Raw genomic sequence first — 13,398 nt, forward strand, 5'->3', positions numbered from 1 at the left:
TGAGAAATGGTAACCTCAAAACCAGCATCCCAGGGTACAATAGGAATCCTTCTCTGACACCAGCCATCACTGTTTACCAGAAAGCCTAGAGCCTCCATTCACAAGCTTAGTTGCCTGTACACTAATGCCAGAAACATGGGAAACAAACAGGAGGAACTGGCCCTCATACTAATGAACAAGCAATACAATTTTATAGGGATCATGGAGACCTGATGGGGCTCCACCTATGACTGGACCACAAGCATAGAGGGATACAACCTGTACAGGAGGGATCATATTGTGAAGAAGGGTAGAGGAGTTGCTCTGTATGTAAAGGAACATTACATCTCCCTTGAGGCAAAAATTGGATGCAAAGAAGGGTGACTTGAGACTGTCTGGGTCAAGATATGGGGAGAGCATAGGGAAGGGGACTTGATGGTAGGAGTTTATTACAGACCTCCAAAACAAGAGGAACAGCTCAACCAAGAATTCTCTAGATAACTGGCAGAGCCTACATGCTCATGGAGCATGGTCATCACGGGTGACTACAGCTACCCAGACATCTCATGGGATGAGCATTTAGCTAGATCCAATTGCTCACAAACCTTCCTCACTTGCATTGAGGAGCTCTGTCTAACTCAGGAAGTCTATGAGCTGACATGGGGCAAGGCACTCCTAGACTTGGTTCTGGCCAAAGGGGATGATCTAGTGAACAACCTGCAGATTGAAGGGAAACTGGGTGACAGTGACTATGAGATGATCACTTTCTGCCTCCAGCACAAGCCAGGGAAATTAGCCAGTAGGGTAGAAATCCATGATTTTAGGAAAGCTGATTTCCACAAACTCAGGAGATTGGTCAGCAAGGCCCTGTGGGACCATGGAAGGGGATGCAAGAACAGTGGTCTTTTCTTAAGGGAGCAATCCTAAAAGCTCAAAGTCTATTCTCTCTCACAAGAAAGGCAGCAAAAGGGCTGGGAGACCCCCTTAGCTCAACAAGGAAGTCATGGACCTCCTGAAATTAGAGTGAGAATCCTACAAGGGATGGAAGTCAGGAACAACTACCATAGAGGAGTACTCAGCAGCTGCTCACACCTGTAAGGAGCAGATCAGGACAGTGAAAACACTAACTCAACACAACTTGGCAACCAGAATCAAGGACATCAAAAAGTCCTTCTTTAGATACACAGGAAGTCACAAAAGGAACAAGGGAAGCATAGGGTCCCTGATAAATGAAATTGGACGGCTGTTAACCAACACTCAGGAAAAAAACAAACTCCTAAATGAATATTTCATGTCAGTATTCCACTAGTCCAAGGCTATTAGCCTGCTTGACAGGATACAGGATGACCATGGTGGGAGGTGACCTCCCTCCTACAGACATAAGGAAAAACTTCTTTACAAACCGAGTGCCGAGGGTTTGGAACAGGCTCCCCCCAGCAGTGGTAGAGTCATCCACCCTGGTGATCTTCAAAAAACATCTCGACACCCATCTTGCTGGGATCATTTGAACCCAGCAGTCTTTCCTGCCCACATGCTGGGGGGCTGGACTCAATTTATCTGTAAGAAACTGTCCAGCCCTTAACAACCATGAAACTATAAATTCATAGTATCTTTGAAAGTGTCACCTAATATTAAAGGAATACTACCATATTTACTTAATTAAAGAAGAGGTTATTTTCCCCATTCAGCATAGGGAAAACCAAGCCTTGTCTTATGATCAGTAGGGATCCATGATTTCCATTTCCTATGGAATAAAACATTGGATTTTCCTCTACAGGAGGAAAATATGGATTTCTAGTTTTAACAGAGAAACTCACAGATTTTGCACTTTTGCAAAGAGCTCTCTGCAGGCTGGCAGAGTTCCAGCCTACAAGGGGCTGTAAGGGAGTGAGAAGAGGGTGGCCAGGTAGGGGGCACCATGTGCACATGTGTACACATGGCCACCAGACAACCTGGAGAGCAGCTCCCACAGGTAATTGAGGGGGCGGAATTGAGGCCACCATGGGAGCCATAGGGAAGGAGGGAGTTGGGCAGGGCTGCGGCTGGAGTTGCTTCCCAGCCAGGCAGTGCATGGGACTTGGGGACCAGGGCTGCAATGTGTGGCTGCAGAGTCCTGGTGGGCAGTAGGACGGGGCTGCAAGTGGGTTCCCCAGGTGGTGGGGCTGGCTCCCCACTGCTACATGAACTCCCAGGGGGGCAGGGGGGAACCATGCCCCCAAGATCTGTGTATGGGGAGGGGGGTGCACAGTGCCTGCTCTGGGCTCAGGCTCCCTGCTCTGCTGTCCTCTCCTAGGGCTTCCGCAGCCCAGCTGGTGTGACCCAGTGCTGCAGGGCACAGCTGGGCCGTGCGTGGATCTTCTTGCTGCTGTGAGCTCCATGCTGCCTTGGTGACATGTCCCCTGCATGTGGCAGCAACAGAGGGCACAACCCTGTGCTGCTGCCCCTGCTGCTCCTGTGTGGGCAGGGGACACATTGCTAGGGCGGCATGGAGCTTACAACAGGAATGACCCCCCGTGCATGGCTCCACTCTGCCCTGCAGCATCAGGTCGCACCCATCAGGGTGAGGAGGCCCAGGCTAGGACAGCAAGGTGGGGAGCCTGAGTTGACAGTGGGCAGCCCACTCCCACCCCATGCACAGATCTGGGAGTCATGGGTCCCCTCTTACCCCCGAGAGTGTACACAGTGGTGGGGAGCCAGCCCCCGCCCCCAAGCCTAGAGTAGGCAGCGGTGAGAAGGAGGGGAGAGCTGGGCTCTGCTCTGCTGCAGCAGCCATCACCTCCTGCTGTGGGCAGGGGACCGCACACTCGGGTCTCTGGCACCATAGCCCTGGCAGCTGGGGGCCCCCTCTGGCAGGGATGGGGGGGCTGTGAGTGGGGTGCGAAGGGCACCAGCAGGGCTAGGGAGGCTGTGGGGAGAGGGGGAGTGAGGGGCATCAGCAGGGTTAGGGGGACTCTCAGGGTGGGGGGGAGTGAGGGGCCTTTCATTTTAATAATGGATTTTGGGGGGAAGGTATCAGAAAAATTGCTTTTTTTTATCAGGGAAAACCAGGACCCTGGTGATCACATACAATTTACCTGAAACCAGAAAATGCACATGGCCACCCAACAGAGGGTGGGGTAACTCCAAGCTGCTGCCTGCCAACGTGTTCCTTCAGCATCCTTTGACTTGGAAACCCTATACGCAGGTGCCAGCCAAGCACTGTCCCGCAGTGTGGGGTTTCTGGACAGCACTTGCTAAGTCACTCCCCATCTGCTCCTGGGTCATTTTAAGCTGCATGCAAGAAATCTGGCCTGTGCATCCTGAGTCACCTCAATACCTGCCAGGTCAACAGCTGGGAGCACCTTAATCACCTGAGCCCCAGGCACCCAGCACAGGGAGACACTGGTCAGGCATGCAGCAGGAAGGGAGCCCACAGAGGCCTGCCAGCACACAAAGAGTAGGGACCCTGGCCAGTACAATGTGGAGGGACTCTGCAAGCACTGGTCAGCACACAGGGAGAAGGGACCCCCAAGGGCCAGCGAGGCACCCTGCATGCTGCAGGAAAGGACCTGAGACTGCAGTGACAAGGGACACAACAGGCAGTGAGGGACCCAACATATAGGTGAGGCTCCAGGCAGCAGTAGGGAGGGATCCTTTATGCAGTGAGACTCCTAGCAATGGCAGCCAGGAATCCGGCACATGGAAAGGCTCCCAGCAGTGGTGGCAGCAGTGACCCAGAATGCACACAATGACAAGGGATCCAGCACACTACAAGGGACCCAGAAGTAGTGATATGAACCCAGCATGAGCATGGCAGTGAGGCTTCAGTCAGTGGTGGCAAGGGAACCAGCATATGATGAGACACTCAACAGCAGCTAGGACAGTGGCATCAAGGCACCCAGAAGAGGAGCAGGTGGCATGGGAGTACCTGGTGAAGTAACAAGGAAAGCAGCAGATTACAGGGCTTGATCACAACTGACTGACTAAAATTTAAACCATAGAAACCCATGGTAAATTCTGTGGAGTGAGAAATGGCAGGAAAATCCCCATGACAGACCATGTAGAAAAGGGAGGAAGTAATGGTACAAATATGAACATACCAAAAGGAACAGGCATGATACAAACTTTAAAATGAAGGTTATAAATTATACTTGTGTAACCCAAGTGGTACTCCAAGAGGTACCCCCTCTCCAGTTGAAGGGATCAGAGCAGGTGCACAAGCACTGTGGGAGGTGTAGGGACCCTCCTTCCCTATCGAGCAGAGCCAGATCACCAATGGGGATGTAACCATATGCCTTTTAATGAGAGAAACAGTGGTGAGAACATAACATATAAACCTGGGGGTATACAGGATACTACAATACCCCAAGGGACAGGATTCATTAAAGGTTAGGCATTCACATTCACAGACATATTCATTTATTTAACAAAAGACAGGTTTAACCAAATGCAAACAACACAATAAACTACAAAATATAAAGTGCACAAAATACAAAACAACAAACAACAAGAAATATAGGGCATAGGTACCTGCAGAGTGAAAGCACAATGACCCCCTCCACTACAACAAGAATTTCTCCATTGTCACTTCACTTCAGTTGACACAGGTTAGATTGAACCCAGATGTCCCACATGGGAGGCATAAACTCTACCACTGCTGGGTCTATGTTAGGCTGCTGGGGCTTTTGACCTTGTGGAAGCCCCTGCCTGGTGTTGAGCTGCCCTGCCTCTTGCTGGAGAAACTGGACAGGAGCTGGGAGCCTCTCAGGTCACTTCACAGCCTCTTCTGCCAGCTGCACTGCTGAGAGTTCAGCTGCTGCCTGCAGGTCCTACTCCTTTAGGCTCTTCTGGGACAACTACTCCCGCCCTGGCCCAGCTCTTTGAAACTCCTGCCTCATGGTCCCTGGCAGGTCTCCCCTGAGTCATCTGCGCTGTTCCTTTTATCCCCCTCCAGGTGACCCAAGGGGCCAATCAGGGGACATGGAGGGTGAGTCTCTGGGGCCTGATTGGTGAGGAAAGGGAATCCCAAGCCCTCCAACCATTTTTTACCCTTTTAAAACCCTTGGGCCAAATCACCACCAGCTAGCCCTTCACGCCTGTAACCTGGGTGGTACATGCAAGGTACCCCCTCTCCAATTGAAAGGATGTCAACCTGTGCATGTGTGCTGTGGCAGCATGGCTGTCTAGCTGTAGGCCAGCTCTTCTTCTTTTTCCTACAGAGCAGAGCAGAACAGAGCAGAGACCCAGAACACCCAGTGATATTTAACTATTTAAAGTGTTATTTGCAGCTATAGGTTTTCACAGGCGATAACTCTTTTTTAACATCAAACTCAGGCACAGACCTAATCTTCTTTGGCCTTCCGATTAGTCTGCAGCCTTCCCCCACAGCACGGCCCTCCTGGCAGCAGGTAAAGGAGCACTTGATGATAAACCATGGGTTAGTTTAGAAATCAATGACAGGAATATCTGGCAGTGATGGGACCATTATTGAACATACACAATAGGGTTATACCAAATGAGATACACATATATACAGACAACCCATACAATGAGTTCAGATATAATAACAGATTTCATTCCTTTACTGTACAACTGTAATGATGCAGGGTTACAACAGGAATCCCAGCAGTAAGGAACCAGACCACAGCAATGACACAGCAGCTGTGCCCAAAGACGAAATGACAACCCAGGGAAAGATCCCATTACCTAATAGAACATCATTGCCCTCTCCCAGGTCGCTCAGCTAGGAGGGGCCTGTAACCATGAAGCCACCTTTAACAAACAGGGGCCCTAGACTCCCTTCTGGGCCCAAAGGTGAATTGTTCCAGAGGAGGGCCACCTGCATGATTCAGGGACAACAGGGCAGACCCTACAATGAAAGACTGTGGGACCTGAACCTGTTCAGCCTTCACAAGAGAAGGCTGAGGGGGGACCTGGTTTATAAACTCACTAGGGGGGACCAGAAGGGTTTGGGGGAGACACTGTTTCCCCTAGCGCCCCTGGCATGACAAGGAATAATGGACACAAATTATTGGAGAGTAGATTTAGATCAGACATCCGCAAGAACTGCTTCACAGTTAGGGTGGCTGGGAGCTGGAACCAACTTCCAAGGGAAGTAGTGCTGGCTCCTACCCTGGGGGTCTTTAAGAAGAGGCTTGATGCCTACCTGGCTGGACTCATTTGAGTCCAGTTTTTCTCCTGCCCAGGCGGGGGGTCGGACTTGAAGATCTACAAGGTCCCTTCCAACCCGACTTCTATGATTCTATGAGTCTATGTTCCCACTCTTCAGGTGCTTCCCTTTGATCACCCAAAATGAGGAAGGTCCCTCCTCCCCTGTGGAAATCCCCTTTCCCTGAATAACTCATGACTCCCACTGTCTTCTCTCGCGCTGGTGATCAACCCATCTGGTCACTGCTCATGGCAGGAAGGCCCAAGCTGCCTTGTGCAACCACCAGGCCCTTTCAGCTCTCTATCAGCCCACTATGCACTGCCCTGTGCACCAAAGAGGGAACATGCCTAGGGCAGGGTTGGGGACTCATGCTGCCTCATACAGCATAGAGCACCATGGGACCTCTACCGCTCACAGTCGGGGACCTGAGCTGCTTCGTGCAGTCATAGAATTCCTGTGACCTCTCTAGCCCCATGCGCTGATCCATTCACCAAGGGCTCCTGCCTCATTCAGGATAGGGGATCCACGTTGCCTCATGCAGCCACTAAGGTCCCATCCTCTCTCTACCAGCCCCATGCACCGCTCTGTGCATGAAAGGGGCTGGGCCCCTGCCTCATGCAGGGTTGGGGACCCGCGCTGCCTAATGCAACCACCAGTGTCCTCTCAGCTCTGCTTGGCTCTCCACTGTCTGCACCACTCATGCACCAAAGGTGCACCTGCCACATGCAGGGATGGGGACCCATGCTGCCTTGTGCAGCTACTGAGATCCTGTCTGCTCCTGGATCCTCCATGCACTGATCTGTGCACCAACACTGCAGCTCCCTCCACAGTGGGGCTGGGGATATAGCTGCTTGCTGCCCCTTGCTAGGCAATAGCGTCTTCTTGGGTAGTTCTAGGGCAACTGCTTTGCCCTGTTGGTCAGCTCTATCACCTCCTCACAAGCCTCCATCTTCATTGTCCCTCACTGACAGCCACCTGCCCCCCCCCCCAACATGTGCTGAGCACAATGGCTTTTTACTCCTTCTGGAGGCTTTGGCCCTGGATTCAGAGCAGACCAATAGGAAAGCCTGAGAGGTTAGTTCCCCCTTAGATCCTGCCCATGGGTCAGGGTAGGGCAAGCTTGCCTCCTGCCTCCTCCTGATTGGCAGAAATGCCTCACCAATTGATTTGAGCCACTTTGGGCTCAATTTAACAATCCAGACTGCCTGTGAGCCCACTGGCCAGCCTGCCACATACTGAAAAAACAAATAATTGTGAGGCAGGAAGGAAGTATAATGCTACTAAAGCAAATGTGTATCAATGGAGACAGCTAAAAGGAAAACTTGAGAGTGCCAAGTCCACACGGAAAATATTTGGGAGTCCAAAACAAGGTTACTTTCCTGAAATAGATAAGCAAGTTCTCATGTACATTCAAGAAAAGAGAAAGGAGGGAATGCCAATCACCCACAAAGTGTTTTGACTCAAGGCATTAGAAATAGCAAAGGATTTATATATTCCTCTTCAGAAATTCAAAGCAAGTATTGGGTGGTGTATCGGAATAATGTAATCTCGTGGCTTAGCCCTAACATGAAGAACATAACCTGCACAAAAGTTACCATTACACTGCTTCAAAAAACTTGTTGAATTCCAGTGGTATATAATTGGGCTATGGAAAACTCATGATTATCTGCTGGACAAGATGGGTAATGCTGATGAGACTCCAGTCTATTTTGACATGCTGAGCAATGTCACCAATCCATAAGAAAGACACCAAATCCATAATCATGAGAAATACAGGAAATGAAAAGTCTCAAATTAAGTAATGTTAGCAGGAGGGCTGTGTGAGGCTTCGGTCGCCGATTCAGTTTAGAGGAGATTCAGCCTGATTTGGTGGCTGGATCTCTGAATCGGAATTGAATCAGGAGACCAATTAATCTCTCCAAATTGAATCAGAAGCCTCTGAATCAATTTGGAAAGATTCAACAATTTGGCCAGACACAGCTTTGTATGTTTTTTCTGTGTACCTCGAGGTACTAGGTGTGGTTCGTGAATGCTGAAATGGTGGGGCAGATGATACAACCCACAGGAACGTGGGGGGGGTCCCCCATGTGCTCAGAGGCAAACTCAGAAGTGCACCAATAGTATTTCCGGTCCATTTCTGGGTCCGCCACAGAGTGCACGGGGGACCACCCCCCACCCCCTGGCTCAGTGACTACTGTCTCCTGGGTCTGGAGGGGGGGCACCCAGGGTCCCCCTGTGGCCAATTGCCGAGCCAGGGAAGTGTGGGGGGGGTCCCCTGTATGCTTGGCAACAGACCCTCCCGCACCCCATGGGATGCTCCATCCACCCACCATCTCAGCATTCACGAGCCTCACCTGGTACCTTGAGGTACATAAAAAACCCCATATAAAAAACTGCCTATGGCCGAATCGCTGATTCTCCAAAGCAGAATTGAATCTGCAGATTCAGGTTCAGCCGAATCGAATTGGGACAGTGATCTGACTCAGTGAATCGAATCACTGTCCTCTGAATAGGGCCTCATCTGAATCCAAATTGAATACTGCCTGCTTCGCATACCCCTAGTTATCAGTACTGGCAAACGGGAGAAAATTGCCAACTCTGTGATCTGGAAACGCAAAACTCTGCCAAAATAAAAGCTGCCACCAGGAATAGTGTTAGATGCAAGGATCAAGGAAGAATGTCCAGTGAACTGGTGAATGACTGGTTAGATCAGGGGTGGGCAAAATAAGGCCCACAGGCCAGTTCCAACCCATGGAGGGAATTTGTCCCTTGGTCCCACCTGGCCCAGGTGCCATCTAACCCATCACACATCCCACCACCTCCTGGGCATGCAGTGGAGCTGCAGCAGTTCCGCAGCTGGACTGCCTGTGTAGGCAGTGGCAACTCCTTCCAGTTGCCACCACTGCTGGTCCTAGCCCCATGGTACTGGCGGGAACCCACGAGTACCACTCAGCAGTGGCAGCAGTGGCAGTGGCTGGACAGATACTGTTGCTTGGTGTGGGGGAAAAGCAGCCCCTCCCCATCACTGCTGCTGCGCTTTTTTTGCTGCAGCCACCCAGAGCCCATGCCCAGGGTGCTACTGCTCAACATGGGCAGGTGGTCTGGAGAAGATGCAGGATGGGCCAGGGTCAGAGCTGGGGCTGTGCTCTAATGGCAGTGGTAGAGAGGAGCCACAGTGTGCTTGCCTTTGGGCTATGAAACAATACTATTGTTTTGGAACCCTTCCAGAATATGCTGTGTTCAACTGAAGCACACAGACTCCAGATAAATCGTAAATAGATAGTTTTTAAAGCATCCATCTTAAAAGAAAAGAAAAGCAAATCTTGGCATCTCACAACATTTTAAAGAATAACATATGGAATAAAACAGTCACCCAGCACATTAATTAAGCAGGTCACAAAAACAAAACAAAGCAAAACAAAACTCCTACCAGCTTGCTTCTCCCATCCTGAAGCTCATACTTTTGCAACTTCCCAGAACCTAAGATAAGAATGGTCAGAGCCTAAACATTAACAAACAGAGCTGGTCAAAGAGCTCTTTTCTCCCATGGGAATTTTCAAGAGTACATATCATTTCTCCTTTTCAAAATTCTCTTCTGAAAAATAAAATATTTCATTGAAAACATTTTTGGATACAATGTCACTTTTTGTTAAGAAAATCTGTCTGTTAAAAATATCTGCCTGCTCTAAAAATCAGATGTACTAACTAAACTGTTCCGGAAAGTTAAAAAACATTGCCTGCCCATCCCACAAATGATGATGAAAAGAAGGGGACTTGCTGTTTACTCAAAGGTTAGCAAATGTGAGCTACCAAACTTGAAGAGCATATATGAAAGAGGAGCGGCCACCTTGAAGAACTTCTCAAAAGCAGCTTTGTCCAATTTGAATCAGGGGAGTTAGTCACACTTCAAGCACTCTTAGGTTTTGCAGTTCACATATAAGGCAGCCCCACAAGTAGCCAAATCCAAAACCAATTAAGGCATCATAAGTTAAAAATCGACATATCAAAATACCCCAGAAACATACAAACATCTACTGCAGAGTACAAAAGATAGCATGACATATACAGGATAGTATGCTATATATGTGTGTATGTGTACTATCTCTGCAATGTATTGCTTTCTAAGCAAGCAGATGAATTTCTTGTTAACTGGGCTCAGTGTTTGACCTTGAGTGGTGTGCATTACTATACTTTCAGAATGAAGTGACAATAATTTGACTAATCAAGGTAAGTCCTCAGGTAAATAGAAAGGTTTCACTCTCCTTTCCAAAAGAAAATATAAAGCACTTACCTGGACACCAATGCCACCTGGTTATCCAGTGACATCTCCAGATCTTGTCAATGCTTACACTGTAGATTTCATTTTTAAGTGAGAATATTTCTCCTACGTAGCTCCCATACATTTGGAAACAGAGAGTGAAGTGGCACAGACACCACAACACTCTGTTTTTACCTACACACCAGGACAGGTGAAAAAGCAGTTCTCTAAATAAGATGAATACAAATGAAATTGCCACTAAAAGAGAATTCCATCCATTTTTTGCAGAACATCTGGATGCTCTTAGTTGAGGTGAATTCATTATAGAATGGACCAGATATTTGGGTGTTTTCATCTGTTATTTATTGCTTTGCTCACTGCTAATCTGCAAATTATGATACCTTTTTCCTGTGTTATGTGTGACAGGCAGATCACTTTACTCTGGTTAAAAGTGAGGTTCAGCAGCAAAAGCATTACTTATCAACAGGTCAAGTGTGTGGCTGCTCAGGCACAACATTTTTTTCCTTTAGAAATTACCTGTTTTGATAAGTTTTATCAAAAGCTGAGACTCTAACTTGTACCCTGTGAGAGAGAAGCCTTAAAGCCCTAGCGGGAATTGCCGCACCCCACAGAAATACCACATGCTGGCTTGGAAAGCTTACTAAAAACATTATGCTGAATATAAAACAGTCAGAACATATGAGATCAGATAATGGAGGAGGATCCCACTTGCAGTCTCCTCAGTTTGCTCTTTTGTATAGCATTTGCCATCTTGCCAACACAATTTACTTTGCCTCTAATAAGACTGCTCAGAACGGGCAGATTTTTTTTCCTAATGCTATTCATAGTCACTATTGTCCATAAAGTGTACAGTCTGCAGAGTAAACATTGATCTATTTAGAACTGCATTCACAAAAATGCCTTGAGGTATGGAGCCCAGCATGCTGACAGGTGCCATACTCAGTGACCAAGACCATGTACTGAAAAGCATAGTAGAGTATTGGGCCTGATTATGACTTCACATTAGATTAAATCTATTGTTATCAAAGGAACTTTTCAAGGCTTACCCCGGATCCATTAGCTATAATGGAATCCCATTTGGAATTTCACGGAACCACAAATGAAAATGGCATTAATTATTTCAGGACTTTGGGCAGAAAGAAGAATACAGTACAGTCAAAACTTTGCCTCCCTGAAGACAGTATAGAAGATACAGGAGCATGGTCCCAGTCAATGCTATCTTGTGCAGCTAATCAAATTCTGCTTTATGTGTCTTTGCCACAGGGCTGGGCAAAATATAGCCTATGGGCCAGATCCAGCCTGCAAATTGATTAGATCCAGCCCATGGCTGACCCCTTGGTGTTATGCCCCCAATCCCACCCAGGGCAGCCTGTGCCATGCTCCTACCCATGCCCTCAATGGCCCCAGCCCCAGCCAGCACAGACAGCTTCCTGGCAGGGCTGCTCCCAGCACAGCTGAAGCCACCAGGTACTTTTCAGCTCCAGTGGCTCCACTCCTCCTACCCCTGCTGCACCACTCTGGATGTGTGGGAAGCTGCAGCTAGGTGGGTCCTGCCCCAGCACACAGGGCTCCAGCTCCCATCCACTCTACCTTCAGATGGATGTTCATTGCACTGGGTGGGCAAGAGCAGGTGGAAGGCAACTGGGAGCTGGAGCCCTGCATGCTGGGGCAGGAGCCACCTGGCTACAGCTCCCCCCCACCGCAACCCTGGAGTGGCACAGCAGGGTCCAGAGGAGGAATCACTGGAGGTGGGGGGAGCCAAGCAGCACCTGGGTGGCTGCAGCTGCACTGGGAGCAGCCCCATGAGGAAGCTGTGTGCGCTGGCCCAGGCCATAGCCAGGAATGTCAGGTGGGCATAGGTGCAGGTGGGAGCATAATGCAGGCTGCCCCAGGCAAGAGCAGATGGGCTTGGCCCCATGCAGGACACAATGGGAACAGTCGCAGACCAGTTGGGAGAGAGCAAAATGCACCTACACCACATTGCCCTAGGTGAGCACTGCTGCACATGGCCCATATCCCCTCCGTCCCCCCATCCCTGGCCAGGTCCCAAGACCTAGCATATGGGCAGCTCCGCCCCCCATGCACATGCACACCCACCCCTCCACACACACATACCCCACACCTCACATACACACACTCCCATACCCCCTTCAAACACACATACTACAGCTTCCACATGCACACCCACACCCACCACACACACATCCTCCCACACCCGCTTCACCCTCCAACCCCCCATACACACACTCTGCCACACACACAATATACAAGAGTGAGACTTTATTTTGAGCTATTATGCAATTGCCCATATACATACAAGTCAAAAAAACATGAATCAAGACCAAAAAAAATTGGAATAAAATTAAGGAATGTTATAGCAGATGTCTGATTTTTATTATACAATTTTTTTTAATCTATATTTTCTTAAAATGATATCTTCTAAAAGTTTTTGTGCAGGCTGCCCTTGACAGCTCTCTCAAACTCGTAAAGTGGCCCTCCAGCTGAAACAACTGCCCACCCCTGATTTACAAGGTGTTATTTCATGTATGTTACGCCTGCATTCCTTGTTAAAAAGCTTTCCCTTCCTGGGGTACAATCCCTTATGGACCACCCTCCTGACTGAAAAGGCTCTACAACAACACCCCCTATCATTCAGAATCCATTGAAAAGTGTCTCTCTTAAAAGGGGGAATGAATAGGCTATCAGATTTCTCCAAAAATGTTTTAAAACACCTGAAAAATATCTCTTCTTGCCACAGGAATAGGCTGCCTTGCAGCTATCTTGCCAATGGAGAAGGGGGACCAGAATGGGAGCCCACAGCCAGGCAACAGCAGTCCATAAGTAGGCAGGCTACATGTTTTGGCATCTTTGTCCAGAGCACCAAATTTCTTAGCTACATCTCTAATATAAAGAGAAGCAGTTGGCCATGCTAGTCTAAAATCAAGCAGAAAGCAGGGTGTAGATACATGCTATAGACCAGGGGTAGGCAACG

Source organism: Crocodylus porosus, unplaced genomic scaffold (assembly GCF_001723895.1).
Source record: "Crocodylus porosus isolate Cpor-Errol unplaced genomic scaffold, CroPor_comp1, whole genome shotgun sequence".
Lineage (NCBI taxonomy): Eukaryota > Metazoa > Chordata > Crocodylia > Crocodylidae > Crocodylus > Crocodylus porosus.